At 32.5% G+C, this 26,087-nt stretch overlaps 1 protein-coding gene across 15 annotated transcripts in view; it reads right to left on the reverse strand.

The window, feature by feature from the left end:
* LOC114337883 (prominin-1) overlaps window positions 1-26,087 on the reverse strand; it is a 940,102-nt gene that overhangs the window by 96,303 nt on the left and 817,712 nt on the right. The gene's annotated exons all lie outside the window — the stretch shown is intronic.

Here is a 26,087-nt window from a genome sequence, read left to right on the forward strand (position 1 = left end):
TGTCGACACCCCCTTTGAGCAAGTTTGTAACTCAGTTTGAGCGATTTTAAAGGAGAGGCAAAAAACGAAAACATGACTTCTTAAAAATTTGTAGCGAAATGATTAGACTCTTTTACACTGATGTGATATGATATTTATATCATAATAAGGGATTACTGTGAGATGTATGTTTTGTAATTTTAATAACTATTGAAAATCTTGAGTTTGATTGAGATACAACCTTGAGATTAAATATGAGTATTCGTAGAAAAAGGTTGTAAGTCGCCTAACGACCATTTCACACTCTCTGTGTTAATTATTTTTCGCGTTTAACTATTAAAAGGTTGTATGTTTGAATTATTTGCAGTATAGCTAGGAGAAAATGAGTTTTTAAGGGATATTTAAACAAAATATCAACTAATAGTTTTCACAATTTTAATTGGAAATTATAAATTTTACAATAACAATAATATTCTATCACTACGAAAAATTCATGGTATACAATATCTCAAATTTTTCGCATTTTTATTGCGTATCTGTAAATATTTTATTCTAGACCATTTTACTTGAATACTTCAGTCTTTTACTATTAATATCTACTTCAAAATTAACATGTGTGTCCTTAAGTAGGTTAAAATTTAGAATTTGGTTCTGATTTAATTCAGTTACGGATTTAGGCTTGCCTGATGCTTTGGCAGATCCTATCATGGTTATCCATTGGTCTGAAGCATATACGACTTAATGTTTTTTTCCGTTTTTCTATAACGGCATGCATTTAATCACCCTCATTTTGTGAATGTGCTATTTCGAAAAATACATGTGTAATGTTAATATTACACTGTTTCACTATATAGAAGTATGTAGCAAAAACTATTCTATATTTATTTTGTCCACCGCAACTATCAAAATGGAAAAAATTCTTTAAATCCTTCTTTTATTTTCATTTCGATAAATTGACTTATGAGATACACCATAATATGTTTAAGTACTTAATAAATTAAACATACGTGCAACAAAGTTGTAACTCATTTAACAACCTTGTTAATCGTCAAGTATAAAGAAAGTAAATATTTAACATAGGGAGTATCCAGTGCCTTTTTCACGCTAAAATGGCACACGTAAGTTAAAATACAACTTTTTTCAATGGAGTATTAGCCAAACTATTGAGAATTAAACTATGTCGTTTATATTGACGTGTGCGCAATTTTTTGCTGAATTCGCCTGTGTTGAAATCTGAAAATAGATGTAACTTGAGTTACAACCTTGTTCGATGGGGGTGTCGATGTATATAAAGTAGGAAACAAAAAAAATCTAAATAGTTTTCAACGGCTAGACATTTAAACAAAAACCGATTTTACTCAAATGTGATCTCTATGCAGATACGGGGTTTTGGCTAAGGACGGCAGAAATGCCTTGAAGCCACATTATATATAATAAAATAGCACTAAAGGCCTTAGGGGACAACGGCTTAAACAGTTTTTTTTTTTCAATTTTCTTCATGTACTGAGAGTCTTCTACTCCCGTTCTTTGAATATTTTTTTCGAGTTCCATGTATTTTTCGGTGTTTCTTTTCTCTTTTTTAAGGCTATAGTGTAGATTAATACACTTTATGGAGTCCTCGTTTTCGGCATCATTTCTAGGTGACCTCGCCATCTAAGTAGCTGTGCCTTTATCACTCTTGTTTAATTAGGTTGGTTCTATAATTCCCCTAATCAATCATTTGATCTCCTTATCCATAAACTGTCCTTTATTATTCCTTCATAGATCTTCCTCAGGATTTTCCTTTGCCAGATCTCCAGTAATTTTTTTCATTTTTTGTCATTGTCCATGTGTCACTGTTATTATTGGTTGTATAGTTATTGTGTGTAAGTGTATTTATGCCTTTTTTATGAAAACTTGCTTTTCAACATGCCTTTAAGCGCATGTGCACTTTTATTGCCTGCCACTATTTTAACTTGTATTTTTTCTTTAATTTTCGGTTTACGTGATATGGTACGTCAAACTTTTTACAATTTTGAACTTGGAAGATCTTCTTTGTTCTACTTCTACTTTAAACTTTTGTTCATGTATTTTCTTTATTTATTCATTCAATTGCAAATGCCAAAATTTTGTATCGTTTTTGCTATAGCTTCTCTATTGTTTTTCGCTTCTCACATTATTTTTTCTAGGCATAAGTTGAAGAGTAAAGATGACAAAGGATCCATCACCTTTCTTTAATCCCTCATTTACTATAAATTTGTCTGATGATCAATTATTTATTTTGCCTGTGTTTTCTGTATTCTCTAAAGTAAGATGTATCATGATGCGTAACTTTCTGCTAACTTCGACGGTTTCTTCTAATATCTTTCGTATGCGTCCTGGTTGTCGTTGAATAGCACTATAGTTGGTAAGTCATATTCATAACTTTCTTCCATTGTGATTTTCCAACACATTTTAAAGAGGAAGAAACAAATTGAGTGGGGAGTAAAATAAATTAATTGGCTTATAGGTCGACAAATCTCGACTCTTAATAGAGCACAAACTGTTCATTTATAAAACGGTCATCAAACCTATATGAACGTACGGAATCTGAATATGAAGTTGTGCCAACAAATCAAAATAAAAAAGAATCCAAAGAACTCAATCAAAAATTCTACGCACCATCGCGAATGCCCGGTGGTTCATTTCCAACCAAACACTTCATAGACACCTAAATATCCCGTCAGTCAGCAGAGTCATTCAAGAAAGAGCCAACAGACTCCATGAGAAATTGGAAGGCCACCCCAACCAATTAATATTACCACTGCTGCAGCCACTAAACAAGAGAAGATTGCTAATGACCGCGTTATGTAATAGCGGATTAAGCGCCAAAATGTAGTTTTGAGATAAATCGGTTTAAAGATTTTAAATTTGTTTTTGGTACTATTTCTAAAATATAGTACTGACATGTTTAATATTTAATATATTAATGCAAATGTAAATAGACTTTTACATGTGTTTAAAATTTTTTAAAAATAATTTATATTTTAAAAGTTATTCGATCAAATGTCGCTTAATTCGTTAATGATTTTTTAAGATATGCATGAGTTAAGATCCGAATACCGGATTAAGAGACATATTTGGCGCTTAATCTGATGTTACCTGACAAAGGATGTCTTTTAATTCGATATCTTAAACGTTAGTAAATATGTTATGTTTTGTAATAAAGAATGAACCGACTATTCGTGGCGCTTGATTCGTTATTACACTTACAAAGATGCGGATTTTTGTTTATGACAATGGATTATGTACCATTATTGGCGTTTAGTTCGATATTACAAATCCTAGTGTGAGATTTTTTTTAATAAAATAAAAAATGTCGCTTAATACAGGCATTTAAAAACAGCTTTTTTTAAATTTTTTTTACAAAAAACATATTTTTATACATAGATTTGCACCCTAGCTGCAAGATGGCACTATTATCTCGATTTTGGACTTTTGGCGGTTATTCCGTTATTACATAATGCGGTCCGATTATGGCTCATAGATCTTCGCTGAAACTGACGTGAAACCGCTGGGTGATGTACCTCATAACGCCATATTAGTGTACAATATTATAGTTTATACAGTAGGAAAAATGAAATAATACCCATACGTCATCGATGATATGCATACGAATCAAATCAAAAATTTCTAGTCAAAACAACGTCTAAACTAAGTTTTTTTTTTATTCTGGCCTTGGTTTAGAACCTTTAGCCACTCTAAACTAAGTTAATACTGTAAAAAAACGGATGTGACTACTACCCCACCGTACGATTTTTCGCTAAATGTGTCAAAAATTTTTTGTGATGTTATTCTTTTTCTGATAATACCTATGTATTTATTGGTAATTAATGTTACTTTTACTAACGTAATTAATTATTTGATATAGACTAATAATACAAAAATAATGAGTATGAGTAAGCAAATATGGTATTATGAATTTCTCCATGTTAAAGTTGCCGGACGTAAATAGTAACAGGAATTTAAAAAATGTCGTTTATGTCAGCTGCATTAAGGGCCGGTTGTTCGAACGCTAATAAAAAAATGATCATTATCAAATATTTAATTACTGTCACCAACTGTCAATGTAAACTTTTTTTGGGTTGCTGAAAACATAATTATGGATTACAATTATGAAATTTGTTAATCAATTTAATCAATTATGTTAATAATTGTTATGTTAATTGATTAACTAATCTCATAATTATAATCAATTATGTTTTCAGCAACCCAATCAAAGTTGACATTAACAGTTGGTGACAGTAATTAAATATTTGATAGTGATCATTGTTGATTAGCGTTCGAACAACCGGCCCTAAGTGACTTAAATGAAAGTAAACTTCATGAATTCAGATCATTTTGGTATCCAGATAATTTTCCAGACATTATCTGCAAATAAATGTACATTCGTAAAAATATACTAATCTGTAATTTTATACACTGTGATTGAAAAGTCAGAGTAATATATACACGTTTGGCAAACTTATAGACAGAAGTTAACCATATTTACAGATGATTACTTACAATTTTATTGACTTATTTTAATGAAATAAATATTTACCAAACCAAAAATACAATATAATATGAAAATATATTTTAAAATAACTGAGTTTATTCAAGTAAATACGACTGATTATTAAAATTTATGAATTCTACCGAACCTAACCCAATTTCACTGTCAAAGTGACAGAAATTGAATCTGTCAGATTATAGTTGGCCAGCACGACTACTCGAATAGCAGTTTATACAATCATTATCTCTACTGATGTTGAATGTTTTTCTAAGAATGACATTAGAAGTACAGAAATAGACAAGTGTGAGTTTAAATTTTCTACTAAATTAATATAACTACGTTGAACAATAATTGTATCGCCGTCTCACTCTGTCAATTATAAATAATATGTAACGGCGTATGTCTTGGATAACGTTTTTGCTTAGTAGACAACACTTAATAATCTATCTCTCTCGTTTTTTATTTATAGAAAAAGGCAGCAAATCCAAAATATGTGCTTGATATGATCGTTCATGGGTATTCTTTCATTTTTCCGACTGTATAAGTTATTGTACCTTTTATCACATTAGTTCATAGCATGTGTAATTCTGATTGTTTATAAATGCTTACAAAAAAATCAGCACTTATATCCACCCATTATAAAATATTTTCAACTTCTTTTTCAATTTTATATTTTATGAATTTTGATAGTACAGTAAAACGGACTTCGGATATAACGGACAAAAAATCCGATCAAATGTAAAAAAAATTAATGGAAAAAAAATATGAAAAATCGAATTCTGAAAGAAAAATCAGCAATGACAGGATCTTGGCACTGCTTTATGCTGATCCCGATAGATCGCATGGATTGACTGCTATAATTGTTGACAAATCTCTTAAACCTAGAATTGTCAAAGATATAATGCATCATCTGCCCGTTTCATATTATAGCTCTATTAATAAGGCATGATTCACCACAGATATTTTCAAAAATTGGATTTTAAAGAATTTGTACTTGCAGTGAGAAAATTTCAAGAGAAGAAACTGGAAATGCCACCGAAAGAGGTGAAATGTTTATTCATTTTAGACCACACTCCTGCTTATCCCCCTGAAAATATTCGTCATTCAGAAGAAGGCAACTTTAATTGTATAATTCTGCCAAAAATACATCGCTTATTCAACCCATGGATCAGTGAATAATTTTGTCAACCAAATGAGTATATTTCAGAAAACTTTTTGATGAGGTAGAAAAGTAAAAAAGTAGCAAATAAAACTAGATTCCTTTTTTAACGTACAGATTTGTACACTGTATATCTAGATAAGTACATATTTTCAAAAAATCATTGGTTTTAAACCTCATTTTATATAACGGACTTTCGGCTTTAACGGACATCCTGTCCCCCCAATTAGTCCGTTAAATCGAGGTTTTACTGTATTTTATACACGGTATTTAGTAACGCTGCTCTTCTATAATTACTGCATTCTATTTTATCGCTCTTTTTGTGTAACGGGAAAATAAGTTCTTCCTTTAATTGTCTTCTATTAGTTATTTTATCCATAGCTCCTTTATGATTTTGTATATTCAAACAACATTTATCAATTTTACACCACTTTTTATCATATTTATCTGCTGCTATGTCATCAAAGAATTTCAAACACAGTAGTTGATCAAACCTACGTACATCGTCACAGACCAATAATACCACTTGCTACACGAGCCTTAGCCGAGATAATCTCTTTCTCAGAGGCACCTTTCAGTGTGTCACAGTTTTTCGATTTCTTTCTAACGCATTAAGTTGGAAGTGACAGATAAAAACGTACGTCCGAGATTACAGTCATTTATAACATTTATCCTAGCTGTTGATAGATGGCGCTATAATCGAACAAAAAATGATTTACGAATTTCATATATATATATATACGACTATACTCTGTACAGTTTATAAGACTATAATATACAAATCAAAGAAAATATCATTTTACAAATGCAATAAAAATAATTGATTAGTTTTTATACCAAATTGTAAATAAAAGCGTTTATGCGTAAAATGCTGCAATACCCTTTTCATATTTGGCTGATTACGATTCTGACAACTGTCAGATTTAACTAAAATGTCATGTTATAAACGTGTATTACCACGGACTTTGGTCCAAGTGTTGCAAAAAATCCTACACGATAACGACATTGACCTGGTTGCCATACAAGAGACCCATACTGAAGACAAAGTCCAGCTTGATTTAAGGGGAAAGATACCTGGCTACGATTTACTGGGAGCCACCTATGATAAACATTACGGCGTCGCAACCTACATTCGCTGCAATATAGAAAATGGTTTCCTACTTTCTGCTTCCAATGAAAATAATATACATGAAGTAGTCACCAAGATTGGAGATATTACCGTAGCTAACATATACAAACCTCCAGCCACTACATGGAACCCAGAAGTGCTAAAGACTCATCTACATCCTACTATATACATCGGCGACTTCAACAGCCACCACGAAATGTGGAAGTACACCACGAATGATGAAAATGGGGAGGCACTAGTAGAATGGTCCGAAGACCAAAACACATATTTAGTTTTTGATGCCAAAGACAGAGGAATATTTAAATCAGCTGCATGGAGAAAAGAATATAACCCAGACCTATGTTTTGTCTCAAAAGATACCAATGACAGACCACTAACAACTGCGAGAAGTGTCCTTGCAGACTTCCCACATACTCAACATCGTCCGGTGCTTATCACCAGCGGAATATCAATTCCAATTATTAGATCATATCCTCGACCCAGGTGGAATCTTAGAAAAGCAAACTGGAAGAAGTTCTCTGAACAACTAGACCGGACCTTGAGCTGGGTCCCTCCAACCAGCAAACATTATGAGAGGTTTGTGGGCGCAGTAATAAGCACTGCCAAGAAAACCATCCCTAGGGGGTATCGCAAAGAATATGTGCCTGGATGGACTGAAACATGTGAAGACTTATACACGAAGTTTCTCGAAAGTGGTGACCGAGAAATAGCCGATGAGCTTTTACACAACATCGATACAGCTAGACGCCAAAAATGGATAAAGACTGTCGAAAACCTTGACTTCAAAATATCAAGCCGGCAGGCATGGTCCTTGTTGCGGAAAATTGGAGGAGCTAACCAGCTGGAATCTAGAGAGTCTAAAATGTCTCCTAACAAGGTTGCCTCCCATATAGTATCTCTATCCAGAGCTCCACGAGATCGAACACATACTACCAACGTGAAAAGAGACTTAAGGGCATTAAAACAAATGAACAGAACGAACTCCGAATATTCAGCAAGAATACTTATTTCTGAAATCACACATGCGCTGAAAGAAATGAAATCAGGTAAAGCACCTGGCTTTGATGGTATCCATCCAGAGTTCTTGATACACAGTGGTGCATACACGAAACAGTGGCTTGCAATGTTCTTTAATGATATACTTCAGTCAGGTAACATTCCTTTCTCACTTAAGCGAACAAAGATAATTGCAATTCCGAAACCGGGCAAATCAAACGATAAGCCAGAAAACTACTGCCCCATAGCTCTACTCAGCATGGTATATAAACTATTAGAAAAGCTTCTCCTCAACAGAATTAGTCACAGGATACTAGAAAATGTCCCCATTGAACAAGCTGGTTTCCGCCCTCATCGAAGCTGTACGGACCAAGTGCTGTCATTAACAACTTTTATAGAAGCTAGTTTTCAAAAGAAACAAAAGACAGCAACAGTATTCATAGATCTAACAGCAGCATATGATACTGTTTGGAGACAGGGATTAATATATAAACTGGCCCGCATTATCCCCTGCAGAAAGATAATTAACCTCATTGACAACATGCTGACCAACACAGCCTTCCAGGTTATAATGGGAAAGGAGACGAGTAGACAGATGAAACTTAACAATGGTCTTCCACAGGGTTCTGTCCTTGCCCCTTTACTTTTCAGCCTCTATATTGCTGACATGCCTGAAACCGAATCTCGGAAGTTTGGATATGCTGACGACTGGACCCTTGCAACAAGCCACCAATCTTTAGAAACTACAGAAATCACTCTCACGAATGACTTATCCATCCTCAGCGAATACCTTAAGAAATGGAGACTACAGCCAAGTACTACAAAAACTGAAGTATCAGCTTTTCATCTAAACAACAAGTTGGCAAACAGAGAATTGCGAGTGTATTTTAATAACAAGCTGTTAAAACACAATAAATACCCGAAATACCTTGAGGTTACTCTAGACAGAACGCTCACATTCAGAGAACACCTGACGAAAACAGCAGCAAAATTGAAAACACGCAACAATATAATACAGAAACTCTGCGGCACTACATGGGGGTCCACAGCATCAACATTAAGATCCTCTGCTCTTGGCCTGATATATCCGGTGGCAGAATACTGTGCTCCAGTGTGGATAAATACCAGGCATACCCACCTGGTCGACACCCAACTAAACCGTACTATGCGTATGATAACAGGCACAATTAAGCCCACCCCTACAATGTGGCTACCTACCCTTAGTAATATAGCACCACCCAACCTACGCCGCGAACATGCATTGGTTAAAGAATATAACAAAATAATGGACAGTCGCCAGCTTCTAGTCCACAACGACATCCCCGATATTCTTGGAAACCGTCTCCGATCCAGGTTACCCCCTCGACAATCTGCTCAAGCGCTGCAGCAATCCAACTTTGACTTAAATAACCGATGGAGAGAAGATTGGGAAAGTAGGACAGATCCGCATTACCATAGTCTACCGGACATCATAGGGAAACCTGGCGAATTTGAACGTCCCCGTAAGATTTGGGCAGCCCTTAATCGAATTCGAACAAACTGTGGAAGATGCGCCGACTCCCTCCACAGATGGGGTAAACTCCCCTCGCCTTCTTGTGACTGCGGCGCTGCAAGACAGACGATCAGTCACATTGTTCAGGACTGCCCACGCAGAGCATACACAGGCGACCCTATAGACTTTGTAATGGCAACCGAAGGGTCAATCGAATATATAAAAAAATTGGACATCTGTTTGTGATGCATTGTATAATGCATAAATCTAAATATATTCTGTGATATACTTAAGCCATACGCTAAATAAAAAAAAAAATAAAATAAACCACTGACTTACCTTTTTTTCTGTCACTTCTGACGCACTGAAAAATGCCTCTGAAAAGGACCATAGAATCTCAAGTATTAGCTAATAACTATGCATAATCAAAAGTTCCAACTGTAGTTATTGCAGTGGGTGCGAAAAAGGTTTATCCTATCCAAGAGCAAAAGTTTAAGGTATTATGACTCAAAGTTGCCAGTGTCTGCCTAAATTCGTCTTCGATTTTAGGAAATAGTGCTTATGGTGGATCACTGGCGTACCTATGATAGTCATCATGGGTCACTACTGTCAAGTCATTCCTATGGTGGATCATTGGCGCATGGTGGTAATCATTACTTAACCCGGGAGTAGTCGCGCTCACTTCTGTAACGTCGATAGTCGCGTGTGAGATTCTATCTCAAAATACGAATTTAAAACAAATTTTTATTTTGTACTATTTTTATCTACTTTTTATATTAAAAATATATATTTCTAACAATTTTATTTAAAAAACCTGTGTTACCGGCCACCTGCCAACATCGGCCACCTGTCCTAACAGCCAGTTTAAAAATTTCCCAAACCAATTATATGTAGACTACAAAAACTGGCAATAGCGGCCACCTTTCTATATCGGTCAATAGTTCTTTCATTTTTAGTGGCCGTTACTGACAGATTTTACTGTATTACGAAAAAAGAATGAAAGGTGAGATTCTATCTAACGGCGCGACTACTCGCGGGTTAAAGCTAATTGGCTCTCCCCAAAGCCATAAATTCCACAAAAAGAAGAAGAAAAAAAAATTCTTACGCATTACTACACCTTTCCTCGAGGCACTTACGAAATTTTTTCAAAATTGCAAAATTTTTCATCAAGTTATCGCGAAAAAGGATAAAAATTGAGATTCTATCTGACCGCGCGACTACTCGCGGGTTAATAGTATTACCAGTCACTAAAGAATTATAAGGTTCTAATTATTACCACAATTATTACGAATTTGGTAAAATTGTTTAAGGCTGTTTAAGTGATTTATTTTTTAATTTTAATTAAACATCCGTTGCTAAGCGTATTTTTTTAAATACCTGTTTTTACTATTATTGTCTTTTTTATTTAGCTTAACACGTTGACGGACAGTGCGTCAAATGTATAAGCAAGTGTTGTGGCGCTATCTGTATTTTGTTAAGTAGAATAGGGAAAAATGCAACGTCTATAGACGTTGTGTAACATTAAATCAATGGAAATTAAACGTCTGTAGACGTTCGTGTCCTGGCTCGACAACTAATGGCCATTGCCATGGTACATTGGATTTCTTCAATCAGGTACCTAGTATAATGTGTAGTATGTGTGTTTAGTAAGTGTCTTGTTACTTAGTAAAGTCGACGTTATTGTCTTTGTTAAGAGACGCTAATTATATCCAAACGTCTGCGGTCCCTCCGGTGAGTACCGATCCCACAAAGATAGAAACTATTTTCGCCCATTAATTTTTAATAAATGAAAAATTCTCAACCCAGGTGAGGTCGTGAGATTTGAACTCATGAACTTTGACTCCAAAGATAGGCACTCTTACCACTGAGCCGAAGATATTTTAAAAGTTGGGCTAAATTGTTTACTGAATACTTTATGAAAAACGCTGTAGGGAACGACCGCCCGAGAACTTTATCGTACCGATCTATTATTATCGTTATCGTACTAAATAATACATATTACAGATAAAAAAAATATTTTTGCACCTACCATATTTCTTCTTGTATTATAACTAGAAGATTTACATTATTATACAACATACTTCAAATTAATCATACAAGGGAAAATCCAGGACAAGAGAAGTGTTGTAGGCAGGAGAAGAATCTCATGGTAGCGTAACTTGAGAGAATGGTACGGATGCACATCAACCGAACTATTCAGAGCAGCAGCATCTAAGATCAGAATAGCCGTGATGATTGGCAACCTCCGTGCGGAGATGGCACGTAAAGAAGAAGAAGATTTATAAAGAATTGAATCTCTTTGATTTTTCATAAGCTACAAAAATGTTTTATATAGTTTTTTTTTTGGTTAGATGCATTTTTAAGGTATTCGCAAAAAACCGTCCGAGAAGGCGTCATTTTTCAATAAAAAAAGGACAAATTTTCAGCCACGAATAACTGAAAAAAGAAAAAGTTTTCAAAAAAAAATTTGGAGCAATTTTTACTGAGAATTAGGTTTTCTATCCACTTCCATGGATATTTTGACCAACAATTTTTTCACTGGAAGAGGGTTTGGTTTTCACCCACTAAGATAAAAAACGCTATAGGATATAGGGTTAACTTTGTTTGTTGTGCTATTCCCTACTTACAGTGAAAATATCATGTAAATTGATGCAGTAGGATGGAATTCGGAGCCAAATACCCTCACTGACTGCACTATTAGATTTGAGTAGTCGCCGAAAAGAATATGTAGTAGGGGAGAAAAGTATGCTAAATGTGCAGTTACTCGAGCGTTATGGGGTCTTATTGGGTTGTGAAGATTAGGTCCTAAAACAAAAAAAAGTTAAGTTTTCGATTTTAATGGAACTTTCCATATTTTAATTTAATTTTCCATTTCCAACAATCGATTTTTTTATTCTAGGGCCATCTATCCATAATTCGAAAAAATGTCTCGAATAAAAGTTACTTATTTTTACGTAAGGAATCCAAATCTGGAATAAAAAATGGAAGCTCCTATTTAAGATTTAAAGTAACCCCCCACCCCACCTCCGTGGGGGTCGTGTTTGGTGCCGTTCGATAGATTTTTCAAAAATATTAAATACATGTATTTTTCAGTTTTTCGATCTGATATTTATTCTGTGAAATATCGCGGGGTTCGTGTTTAAAATTTTAAATTTACCATCCACCCCTCTCCGTGAGGGGTCGTGTTTATTATTTTTCGATAGATTTTTGAAAAATATTGAGCATTTAGGTTTTCGATCTGTCGTTCATTTCGCGAAATATTCGCTTTTTTCTTGTGAAACTTTGTGACTTCCCCATTTTCTTATGCCCCGCTCAAATCGTCAGATTTTTAAATATACACTGGTTTGCATATACATAACTGACCTTATCTTAATCTGACTATTTCGAGTTTTTCTAAGGATATATTTTTTTTCGGCCCCCCGCCTTAACGAACTCCTCTGTATTAAGAGCCAATATATGGTAGAGGAACATTTACAGGGCACAGGGTTTCTCCCCATGTGATCATCTGACGCGCTCGAGTAACTGCAAAAATCCCCACTTGGGCTTCCCTACCCATGCATTTAATAATATATAACTCAATTTGAATTAATAACAAAAGGTTTTTCCAGTAAGGAATTTATTTAGTTTTTATTATCATTAATTTTGGTAATCATAACTTTTGTGTAAAATCTATATATTTGTGAGTTATAGTCAGTCCGCTATAACTTTTCCCATGCGGTACGATTCATTTTTAATCAAATTAAGTCAAAACAGAAAGTGAAACGTACGCCGATGTGTGTAGTATATAGTACACAGTATACAAAATGTATATATACACATCGACGTTCGTTTCAATTTATGTTTTGACTTACTTTGATTGAAAATGAATCGTACCGCATGGGAAAAGTTATAGCGGACGGACTATATTTATGAAAAACCGCTTTAAAACACGCATTTTTTTTCAAGAAAAATTAAAATGTTATTTAATCGTTAATAACACAAGAAGTATTGATTTCTTTTAACCCGCGAGTAGTCGCGCGGTGAGATAGAATCTCAAATTTAACCTTTTTCGCGATAACTTGATCAAAAATTTTGCAATTTTGAAAAAATTTCGTAAGTGTCTCGAGGAAGGGTGTAGTAGTGCGTAGGAATTTTTTTTCTTGTTCTTCTTTTTGTGGAATTTATGGCTTTGGGGAGAGCCAATTAGCTTTAACCCGCGAGTAGTCGCGCCGTTAGATAGTATCTCACATTTCATCCTTTTTCGTAATATGTACAGTAAAATTTGTCAGTAATGGCCACTAAAAATGAAAGATCTATTGGCCGATATAGAAAGGTGGACGGTATTGCCAGTTTTTGTAGTCTACATATAATTGGTTTGGGAAATTTGTAAACTGGCCGTTAGGACAGGTGGCCGATGTTGGCAGGTGGCCGTTAACACAGGTTTTTTTAATAAAATTGTTAGAAATGTATATTTTCAATATAAAAAGGAGATAAAAATAGTACAAAATAAAAATTTGTTTTAAATTCGTATTGTGAGATAGAATCTCACTCGCGACTATCGACTTTATAATAAATTTTGCTTATTTATGGAGTTATCTTTAAATAACTTTCACTCACGAGAATGGGTTGCGTCACCTGCGTTACCTGGGTTGCCCCAGGGTAAAAGCGCAAGATGGCATCATGTCACCTTTATTCCTTTAGGTATGCTTTAACTACTCACCAATTTTTATGAAAATGGATGGAGATTCACCGAAATCGTAGATAATATATGTAGCTCATATCGATCTTCAGTGACTGCACTATATATTTTTGTTTGGTACAAAATTTTAATCACTGCGATTTATGTAACCCATTTAACCTGTATTGTAACTCCGGATTGAATATGTATTACGATGCTGACACATACACAGCAAATATTTCATTCACACAAGAATATGTAATCAAATGTATCAGTGTAAATTAGGGTATGTTAAGTTTTATAACTATAAGTACCTATGTTGAATTTTATATCATCATCATCAATGGTGCTACAGCCCTATGAAAGAGCCTCGACCTTCCCAAGTCTATTACGCCAGTCAGTTCTATCCATTGCCAACCGTTGCCAGTTTGCTGCGCCTATTTTTCTCCCATCCTCATCTACACCATCTTTCCATCTAAGTTTTGGCCTACCCCTATTTCTACTTCCCACAGGTTGTGACATAAGTGTTCTTCTAGGAGGGTTGTTATGCTGTGATCTTGCTAGATGTCCTGGATATCTTAGTCGTCCTATTCTTATAAGAGAGACTACGTCTTTTCCACCAAATATATGTTTATATCTGTGGTATACCTCGTAGTTGTACCTCCTCCTCCAAATACCATTTTCACAGATGCCACCGAATATGCCTCTCAGGATCCTTCGTTCAAATATAATCAGAAGGTTTTCATCTGCCTTGGAGATGGTCCATGTCTCCGATCCATATGTCAACACTGGTTGTATAAGGGTTTTGTATATGGTTATTTTTGTTTTTTGGCTTAAGTTTCTGCTTCTCATATGTCTACTCAGTCCAAAATAGCATTTGTTCGCTAGTATTATCCTTCGCTTGATTTCTTCTGTCATGACGTTTTCATTGGTGATCAGGGAGCCTAAGTATGTGAATTTGTCCACCACTTCAAAGGTAGAGTTATCAACAGAGAATTGGTGACCGATGTTTCTGGCTCTATTGTTGGGTGTTGATGTCACCATCTTAGTTTTCTCCTCGTTTACTGTCAGGCCCATATTTTTTGCGGCATTTGAGAAGGTGGTATACATTTCTTCTAGTTTGCGTGTTGTGCGGGCAACTAGGTCCACGTCATCGGCATATGCCAAAATTTGGGATGATTTATTAAAAATATTTCCTCTGTTGTCTATTCGGGCATCTCTGACCGCCTTTTCCAGAGCTATGTTGAAGAGGAGACACGCCAGCGCATCTCCCTGTCGCAGCCCAATATTCGTTTCAAACGCCTGTGATTGTTCGCCCTGTATTTCGACTTTGCAAACGACTTTACGCATTGTAGCCTTAACCAATCTTATCAGTTTGTCAGGGATGTGGAATTCATCCATGGCTTCATACAATTTATTTCTTAGGACACTATCATAGGCCGATTTAAAATCTACGAAAAGATGGTATGTGTCGATATTGAATTCATTGGTTTTTTCCAGTATTTGTCTTAGCACAAAGATCTGGTCTGTTGTTGATCGACCAGGCCTAAAACCACTTTGATATTCTCCAAGAAGCTCCTCTGAATATGCACTTAGGCGACCATATAAGACGCTCGAAAATATTTTGTAAGCTGTATTAAGGAGGGTTATTCCCCTATAGTTTCTACATTCCAATTGATCACCCTTTTTGTGTAGCGGGCAAACGATTCCAAGACACCACTCTTCCGGGATTTGTTCCTCATTCCAGGCTCTTAGTATTATTTTATATATGATTAGTCAGGGTAGCACCTCCATATTTAATAAGTTCCGCGGATATACCATCACTTCCTGGAGATTTATTATTTCTTAGGTGTTTTATTACATCCCGTACTTCTTGAATTGATGGAGGCTCTAATGGTGTATTGTTGGTTGCTCTTGGGTTCGGTTGATTTGGATCTTCTACTTCGATGGTAAGTAGTTCTTTATAGTGTTCCACCCACCTTTTCAATATTTCTTCTTTTGTATTGAGTATGTGCCCCTCCTTATCTTTACATAGTCTTAGCCTTGGTTTGAATTCCTTTCTTGCATTATTCAGAGTTTTATAGAATTTTCTTGTTTGATTTTCCTGTTTTAATGCCTCAAGTTCTTCTAGTATTCTATTTTCATAAGTTCTCTTTTTTCTTCTATGAATGCACTTCTCTTCTCTTCTAAGGTCTTTATATTTTTGTTGTTTTTCTCGGGTTTTCCTGTGCTGCATGGGAATTTTATATAAGGTGTATAATTTTGCATATATACCGAAAAAGTGTGTTACTATATTTAGGAGCTTATCCTAGCCTTTCAGTCCACTTTGAGATATTTACTTTAGGAATAGTTTATTTAAAGATTATGTTAAATATAGAAATTTTATTCACAAAGCTATTAGATCAGGCGGTATCTGTTTTGGATTGGATAAATCGTATATTATGATCCAGTTTTTGCTTTAATTGCTTTAAAATTCCACATGGGCTAAATTTTTTATTAAACAATTTGTGGAAAATATTAGAAAATTGTTTTCCCACCTACCTCTACCGAAAGTATACTTTTCCTGACCTGATTGTAGGGAGCAAAGTCGTACTTTTCCTCTCTAGGGAGTAAAAGTCATGCTACGTCATTGATGAAATAACTTATTGACGCCCCATACAATATTCTATTATCTATTAAGTAAGTATTTATACATTTTAACGTTTATTTATAGAACACCCCGTATTTTGCAGAATGGTAACAGTAAATTGATATTTGATTTAAAAATGTTTACATTATTAATTTGACTTATAATATTTGACAGTTGACAGTTATAATCTACCTACTTGTTAGTTTTAGTTCTCTAATAAATTTTGTTAGTTATATAAATAAATTATTTAAAAATGAAAAAATTACTTGTTATTTGAGGAAGGTGGAAAAATCATATGTATAACATGGGAGTAAAATACCTTTTCCTCCCTTGAATGATTACTGCCCTTAAGAGCACACAGTAGCGATCAACAGGTAGCAACAAACGCGGTCCAAGATTGCGAAAGTTCTGCGAACTTTCAATAGTGAGGCAACAGTGCGTCGGTAATTCGACACTGACAGTGACGTTTATACTATCAAAAACTAGTTATTTATGAAACAGTTCGTGAAGTATGCTTTTTGCGAACGCACGCAATATTTAGAGCACGAGCGACAGCGGTGCGAGTGCTACACGTCGCGTAAGTTCGCAAAAAGTACTTCACGCACAGTTTCATACAATATTTTATCTACAAATAAAAAACTGTAACTCTTCGTCACTGGAATTCATTTCTATTCTACAATTTTTAGAACTTTGACATTTAAAAATTCTAACTCCTTTCAAATCACAAAGCTGTCAAAATTTTGTTGTAATTTATTGCTCATTATATCATCACCATGACAACGCGAAATTTAAGGATATTTGATTATATGAAAGATTGCCAAAAACAGTGCGAAAAAGTAAACCTCTTTTAAAATACATTGTTACTTCACGCACACTTTAAATCCTTCACGCACTGCTATCTATAATGACAGTTTTCATAAACTAAAAACTTATACATAATATGAGATAGAGTAGATAAAATAATTTTTATACACATAGGCGCGAAATGTTGCCAAGTCAGTGACGTTCGATTTCTTGTTATAAAAAAATCGATTTTTAGTAGTTCCAATGTGACACAAAATCTAGGGACGGGATAAAAAAGTTTATTTGAAAAAAGTGTATTTTTTGTCTTTCCTAACGGCGGTATAGGCTCGTTTTTTCAATATCTTATTTAGTTGTAGAGTAATTTCCACATACTAAAATATTTCTGAAATTGGGCTCTGTACCGCAATTCTTTATTATATTACGAATATGTGTGCCAAATATCTCAACAAAATTTTCAAAATTAGAGCCGCAATCTTGGAACGCGTTTGTTGCTACATGTTGATCGCTACTGTTTGCTCTTAAATGATTAAGCTAAAGAAGTTTTGAAATTAAATTTCTGATAATAGAGAATATATTGCAAATTGAAAAAATACACATTACTATTTTAAAATTAGCACAAACCATTAAAAAAGTATCAAACATCAATGCTTTTCCAACACTACACACAATTTCAGCATAATCGATTTAATAAACTTTTTACATTATCATATAATTAATTATATTATAACATTTAATAAACCAGTCTTTCACTACTCCAGGGAAATAAGCTAGAAATAGACCATGTTCGGGTCAAAGATCCAGGTAGCTGACTACTTTTTAGTTATTGTAGACCTACTTACAGGAAGAAAACCTACCTGTTTCCTGCCTGGAGTTCGCGTCCGTTTTTTAATTATTAACAATTTAGTACAAAAATCGCGATTTTTTCTATTTTTTTGCATTCCATTCAAAAGCTTAATAGCTGACATACAATTACAAAATTTAATTTTCATAGAACATTAAAAACCTTCAAAATGCCGATTTTTAAAAGTTAAAAAGTTAATTTGTAGCTACACAAACTGCAAGATAAGTGAAAATCGTTATTTGTTAATAACTTTTACAAAAATTACCTTAGAACTTTATTATTTCACCCAAAGGGGGTGAGTATTGGGGTACTTAACAAACCCTAAAAATTTGAGACCGATCCATTAATTAGTTTAAAACTTATTTTATTATTTGTTTATCCCAGACACCTTTATTTTGCAATAACGTAAGACAGAAAATAATTAAGACGGGGCAATTCTGTGTATGCCTAATGAAAGTAGAAAAGTGATACTATTAAAATATACTAAAAAAAGATAAAAAAATTATCTATTATAGTCAAAAATTCTAATGCCAAATTTTTGAAATTTTGTAGCTTATAAGTATTTAGCATAATAACTTTAAAAATATTGTACGTAGAAGAAATTATTTTACATATTCGAATAGCTCGTATTTTACACGAATTTATAAAATTGCAACTTAATTGCTGGCTGAATGCTTGTGGTAAGTGAAGGAGGAGCTGGGAGCCGACAAATGCACGAGTTCAAAAACTAAAAAACGCAACTTAAAACTACTATCATATTCTATATCTCGGGATCTAGTGAATATATTTTGATCTTTTTTTTTTTAATTTTATATTATTTTTCATTACATTACAAATATGCAATTTATTTAGACATTTATTAATTAAGTTGTTTTAATTTGTTTAAACAATTTTTAAAAAAATAATTGTTTCCCAAAAATCCAGGTTTTGAATCATACTATAATTATTATTCATAGAAAAAGTTAAGGTATACTGCAATAAATAAATAATTATCTTTAGTAAATAATTAACTAATAAAAATTATTTATTTATTAAAATGTACTTTAACTTTTTCTATGATCATTAATGATACTATGATTAAAAAATAGATTTTTTAAAAAATAGACTTTTCAAGATTTGTTTAAACAAATTAGACTGTTTATTAATTAATAAAATAAAAAAATTTCATATTTCTATTTTACGTAGAAATTACATACAATCAAACAAGAAAGATTAAGATCCATTGAGTTAATCCGGAGATACAGAAATTTGTATTAGTTTGAAATTGCTTTTTAGGTGTTTTAACTCGGTGGATTTGTAGGTTCCCTTAGAAACCGTTTGAATCACATTTTTGAGAAATCGTAGAGGGTACTGTAAAGGTACAATGTTTGTGAAATTTTTTTAAAAAAAAATACAAATCCATTTCTTAAAAATGGTATCAATGAGGGTCCTTAATTATTATAAACAAATTAGCTGTGATTTAAAAAAAAACACATGGCTAACTTTGTGCCAAAAGAACCCGGGCTAAATTTTTTATTTGAAAATTCGTGTTAATATACCAGCTTTACAAATATATAAAAAAATAGTTTCTACGGATAATATTTTTTAAGTTATTCTAAATGTTTATAAACTAAAAAATTTAAAAAATTTGGCATTAGGATTATTGACGAGGTATATTAATTATTTTTTTTAATACACTTTGATACTATTAGTCTTCTCCTTTCATTTGGCCTACTCAGAATTGTCCTATGTTCATTATTTTCTGTTTTATGTTATTGCAAAGTTAAGGTCTCTGGGATAAACAAATAGAATAACTTTTAAACTAATTAATGGATCGGTCTCAAATTTTAAGTAATTGTTAAGTACCAAAATACACAACTTTGGGTTAAACCCTAAAATTTTATGTTAAATTTGGTAAAAGTTATTAACAAATATCGATTTTCATTAATTTTGCAATTTTCTAAGCAACAAATTTACTTTTAACAATCAATAATTGGAATTTTGAAGCTATTTCAATGTTCTAAAAAATCAAATTTTGAAATTTTATATCCACTATTTAGCTTTTTAATTGGGTGCAAAAAATCGGAAAAGTCGCGTTTTTTGCACTAAATTGTTAATAATTAAAAAACGGACACGAACTCTAGGCAGGAAACGAAACAGGTAGGTTTTCTTCCTATAGGTCTACAATAACTAAAAAAGTAGTCAGCTACCTGGATCTTTGAGTGTCCTGAGAAAATCCTTATTTCTCTGGACTATACAGCTGTCGCCGCTTCTCACATCCTAATTTCCAGCGTTTTCTGTCGAAGCAATCTTCAGTTTTTAATTATTCTCTGGCCGTCATTGCATCTTTTCTTCTAGTGGATGGAGTCCGTTTTTCTATTTTTTTTTCGGCCATGTTTTTTCAGACATTCTCTGAAGGTGTCCACACTAGTTGTCTTTTGACTTCGATTGTGTCTATTATATCTAGATCAATTTCCAGTTCTCTCCTAATATCTTTGTTTCTCACCCCATCAAGTATAGTGCGCCGGCAACATGGTCCCCAATAGTTCATTTTCATGGCCTTAATTTTTAGTCCAGAAAGCCACTGCGCTTCCGCTAGGAAAAATATTCTGATTCGGATTTTTTGCACAATCTTACTCAAAAGGGACTCCTTTTAACAAATTTGCATGTTGCCAGGACCAAAAGGTGGTCAAAAATTTTTTAAACGTTTTTTTTTTGTTTTTTTCCTAAAATTATTTTTTTTTGCCTGGAAAAAAGTTTTTTTAGGTTTTTTGGATCATTCCAAACAGAAAAGGTCTTTAGTGACTTTCTCTAAAAATGATAGTTTTTGACATATAAGCGATTAAAAATTGAAAAATTGCGAAATCGGCCATTTTTAACCCTCAAAAAGTATGTGAAAAACTGAAAATTTGAATGTTGCCAAGGTAGGTAGATATTCTCTAAACATCGATTGATGAAATCCCGAAGAGCTTTTTGCAATACAATATTCAAAACTCCTTTGTTTTTTAATTGCTTATCAAGCGTGCGCGAGACTATTTTCCACCGACAGTATGGTGCAAATGAAAGGAATAAATTCATTATTTCGTAAACCGGCGACTTTAAGGAAAAATCCCGAAACAGGTCGACTTTTATTTATTAAGTTGTGGTATTGTTGCATATATGGTATAATAGTGACGTCATCCGTCTGGGCGTGATAAAGTAATCGATGATTTTTTAAATGAAAATAGGGGTCGTGTGGTAGCTCATTTGAAAGGTCCTTCAATTCTCTATTCAGTAATATAAACATTTACATAATTAATTGAAGAATCTCAGATGCAGAATCCATCAATTTAATAAGAATTAAAATGGTAAATAGTAGTTTAAAACTGAGATTTTTCGTGTTGAAAGTTCTTACTAGTACATCCTTAATCTGCGACTTTTTCAATTAATAAGACAGCAGACGACGAATATAGAAAACGAAAGGGAAACGATCACATTCCGCTTTCATTCGTCTAGGAAAAACGGATGATTCCTAGACGAATGAAAGCGGAATGTGATCGTTTCCCTTTCGTTTTCTATATTCGTCGTCTGCTGTCTTATTAATTGAAAAAGTCGCAGATTAAGGATGTACCAGTAAGAGCTTTCAACACGAAAAATCTCAGTTTTAAAATACTATTTACCATTTTAATTCTTATTAAATTGGTGGATTCTGCATCTGAGATTCTTCAATTTGTTAGTAGATGTCGCTGTATCGCGTCTGAAGGGAAATTTGAATTATTTTTCAGATTCCCTTTAAAATGATGGTAGAGTGTTTTTCAGTCCAGAGGTAGGCACACTAACGAAAGCTACTGAGGACGCCTGAAATGGTAGAAACAGAGCCTGTCTAGCTGGTGTGCAACCCTCTGAATCGAAAACAAGCAAAACCATCATTTACTATTTTTATTTCCTTTACTCGGATTTGAGTACTGAAAGTTTCTCTGCTGTACGTTTTTCCTAGACGAATGAAAGCGGAATGTGATCGTTTCCCTTTCGTTTTCTATATTTGTCGTCTGCTGTCTTTTTAATCGAAAAAGTCGTAGATTAAGGATGTCCCAGTAAGAACTTTCAACACGAAAAATCTCAGTTTTAAAATAATATTTACCATGTTAATTCTTATTAAATTGGTGGATTCTGCATCTGAGATTCTTCATTTGTTAGTAGATGTCGCTGTATCGCGTCTGATGGGAAATTTGAATTATTTTTCAGATTCTCTTTAAAATGATGGTATAGCTGTTTTTCGGTCCAGAGGTAGGCACACTAACGAAAGCTACTGAGGACGCCTGAAAAGGTAGAAACAGAGCCAGTCTAGCTGGTGTGAAACCCTCTGAAACGAAAACAAGCAAAACCATCATTTATTATATTTATATTTTATTATTATTATATTTATATTTATATATTATATTTATATTTATATTTATATTTATATTTATATTTATATTTATTTATATTTATATTTATATTTATATTTATATTTATATTTATATTTATATTTATATTTATATTTATATTTATATTTATATTTATATTTATATTTATATTTATATTTATATTTATATTTATATTTATATTTATATTTATATTTATATTTATATTTATATTTATAAAACATTAAAAGGGTAAACCCTGTAGTTGGCTGTATACCTTTGTTAAGACAACGTAGAATGAAGTAAACACTTCTGTTGTATATAGGTATATTATAAATTTATTAAAAAATTTTAAAATTCATCCACAAGGGAGTGGTTGTACAAAACGTTTTCGGTCAAACTGACCATCCCTCAGTGTAAACGTCCAGTGTACAAGTAATTGAAACTAGCCACTTGAATAGGTGTAAAACCTCAAAATAACATTATTGCTACATTATGAGCTGTATAGTAATCGACAATAAGTCGATGTCTTAAGATTAAAAATGTATCACATGTGGATGTATGTCATCCTTGCTCGGAATTAGCACAAGGTTGTGATCAGGTGAGAGGTTAACAACCAACAAGAGTTGGTTGTTAACCTCTCACCTGATCACAACCTTGTGCTAATTCCGAGCAAGGATGACATACATCCACATGTGATACATTTTTAATCTTAAGACATCGACTTATTGTCGATTACTATACAGCTCATAATGTAGCAATAATGTTATTTTGAGGTTTTACACCTATTCAAGTGGCTAGTTTCAATTACTTGTACACTGGACGTTTACACTGAGGATGGTCAGTTTGACCGAAAACGTTTTGTACAACCACTCCCTTGTGGATGAATTTTAAAATTTTTTAATAAATTTATAATATACCTATATACAACAGAAGTGTTTACTTCATTCTACGTTGATTTATATTTATATTTATATTATATTTATATTTATATTTATATTTATATTTATATTTATATTTATATTTATATTTATATTTATATTTATATTTATATTTTATATTTATATTTATATTTATATTTATATTTATATTTATATTTATATTTATATTTATATTTATATTATATTTATATTTATATTTTATATTTATATTTATATTTATATTTATATTTATAATTATATTTATATTTATATTTATATATTTATTTATATTTACTTATTTATATTTATATTTATATTATATTTATATTTATATCTTATATTTATATTTATATTTATATTTATATTTATATTTATATTTATATTTATATTTATATTTATATTTATATTTATATTTATATTTATATTTATATTTATATTTATATTTATATTTATATTTATATTTATATTTATATTTATATTTTTATTTATATTTATATTTATATTTATATTATATATTTATCTTTATATTTATATTTATTTTATATTTATATTTATATTTATATTTATATTTATATTTATGTTTATATTTATATTTATATTTATATTTATGTTTATATTTATATTTATATTGATATTTATATTTATATTTTTATTATGTTTATTATATTTATATTTACATAATTACTTAAACAGTGTGTCCTTCTACTTCTTTTTTTGTCAAATAATTTAATTTAATAAAAATTTTTTTGGACACCCTGTATAATTTATTACTGAATAGAGAATTGAAGAACCTTTCAAATGAGCTAGCACACGACCCCTATTCTTATCTAAAAAAATCATCGATTACGTCATCACGTCCAGATGGATGACGTCACTAGTTTACCATATATGCCACAATATCATAATTTAAAAATAAAATTCGACCTGTTTCGGGATTTTTCCTTAACCCGGCACCTGCCACATGGTGTGCTACCAGCACCGCATAACACATTTTTATCAAATATTTGGTCTTTCAAGTTTGGTAATCAGGCTGTGCGTCATAGTAGCTTTCTATAATATTATATAGCATAGATGTGCTAGTGTTTGAAGTGGTTATTTAGTGTCATTCTGAACTTGTAGCTCTAAAGTCGAATTGGGGTGTCATCATCTGGTACTTTAAGTTTTAATTTTTTTTGTATTTTTGATAAACAGGTCAAATTTACATTGTGTTATTGCAATAACTGATTTAAATTATTAATATAGACCCTTTACTCACTAAATCTTAATTTTTTTAGATATGTTACTTGACTTCATTTATTATGGCTTGGTACTTGCTAATTTGCTTATAACACATTTTTCATTTTATTTTTTAACTTTTATAACATATCAGTGGCTAATAAGTTAATAAAACATGTTTTTTATATTCTTGTGTTACTTAACACATTATTTTGTTTTTTAAACAAGTAGATCACAGAAAAATTTTAAGGGTGCTGTGAGCACCCCACGTGGCAGTTGGCGCCTTGCAAAGCCACGTGGCAGGTGCCGGGTTAAAGTCGCCGGTTTACGAAATAACGAATTTATTCCTTTCATTTGCACCATACTGTCGGTGGAAAATAGTGTCGCGCACGCTTGATTAGCAATTAAAAAACAAAGGAGTTTTGAATATTGTATTGCAAAAAACTCTTCAGGATTTCATCAATCGATGTTTAAATATCAACCTACCTTGGGAACATTCAAATTTTTAGTTTTTGAGGGATAAAAATGGCCAATTTCGCAATTTTTCAATTTTTAATCGCTTATATGTCAAAAACTGTCATTAAAAAAAAGTCACTAAAGACCTTTTGTGTTTGGGAATGATCCAAAAAATCTAGAAAAACGTTTTTCCATCCAAAAAAAAAATTGGGAAAAAAAAACGTTTAAAAAATTTTTGACGACCTTTTGGTCCTGGCAACATGCAAATTTGTTAAAAGGTAAGATCTTTTTGAGTAAGATTGTGCAAAAAATCTGAATCAGAATATTTTTCCTAGAGGATGCGCAGTGGCTTTCTGGACTATTTTGACTTGTTTCCATTTAGCTGTCTGGTGGCTGATCTTGCTTGGTCAATCCTGGAATGTATTTCGTCGTTACTCCTTGCTATTGAAGTTATTTGGACTCCTAATTATTTGAAAGTTTCTGTTGGGTTTATCGTTCCCATTTCAATTTGTAGGCGTTCTGGAATTTATCCTACAACTATGTACTCGGTTTTTTGTATACTAATTGTAAGGCCCCACTTTGTGTACCCCTTTTTATAATTTTTTGAGCATATATAATATATATCACTATCGTCTTCAGCTAGAATGGCTTGGTCGTCAGCGAAGTGTATTGTGTAGAATCTATATCTTTTCTATCATATAATTTATAAACTAAAAAAAGGTTTTAGACAAACCTAAGCTTGTTTTATTTTTTCAGTAACAATGCATGTTTGCGGTCTAAGTATATTGACTTCACTATAAGTGAAGATAATACAAAAATTGAAAACTATTTATGTTTCTGCAAAAAATTAAATTAAATGTGTGAATAAAAATTTATCGTTTGAATGGAGATTTTCTTTATATGTATGTGTAGCTGCATTATGTTGCCCACCTGTCT

Source organism: Diabrotica virgifera, chromosome 8 (genome assembly GCF_917563875.1).
Source record: "Diabrotica virgifera virgifera chromosome 8, PGI_DIABVI_V3a".
NCBI lineage: Eukaryota > Metazoa > Arthropoda > Insecta > Coleoptera > Chrysomelidae > Diabrotica > Diabrotica virgifera.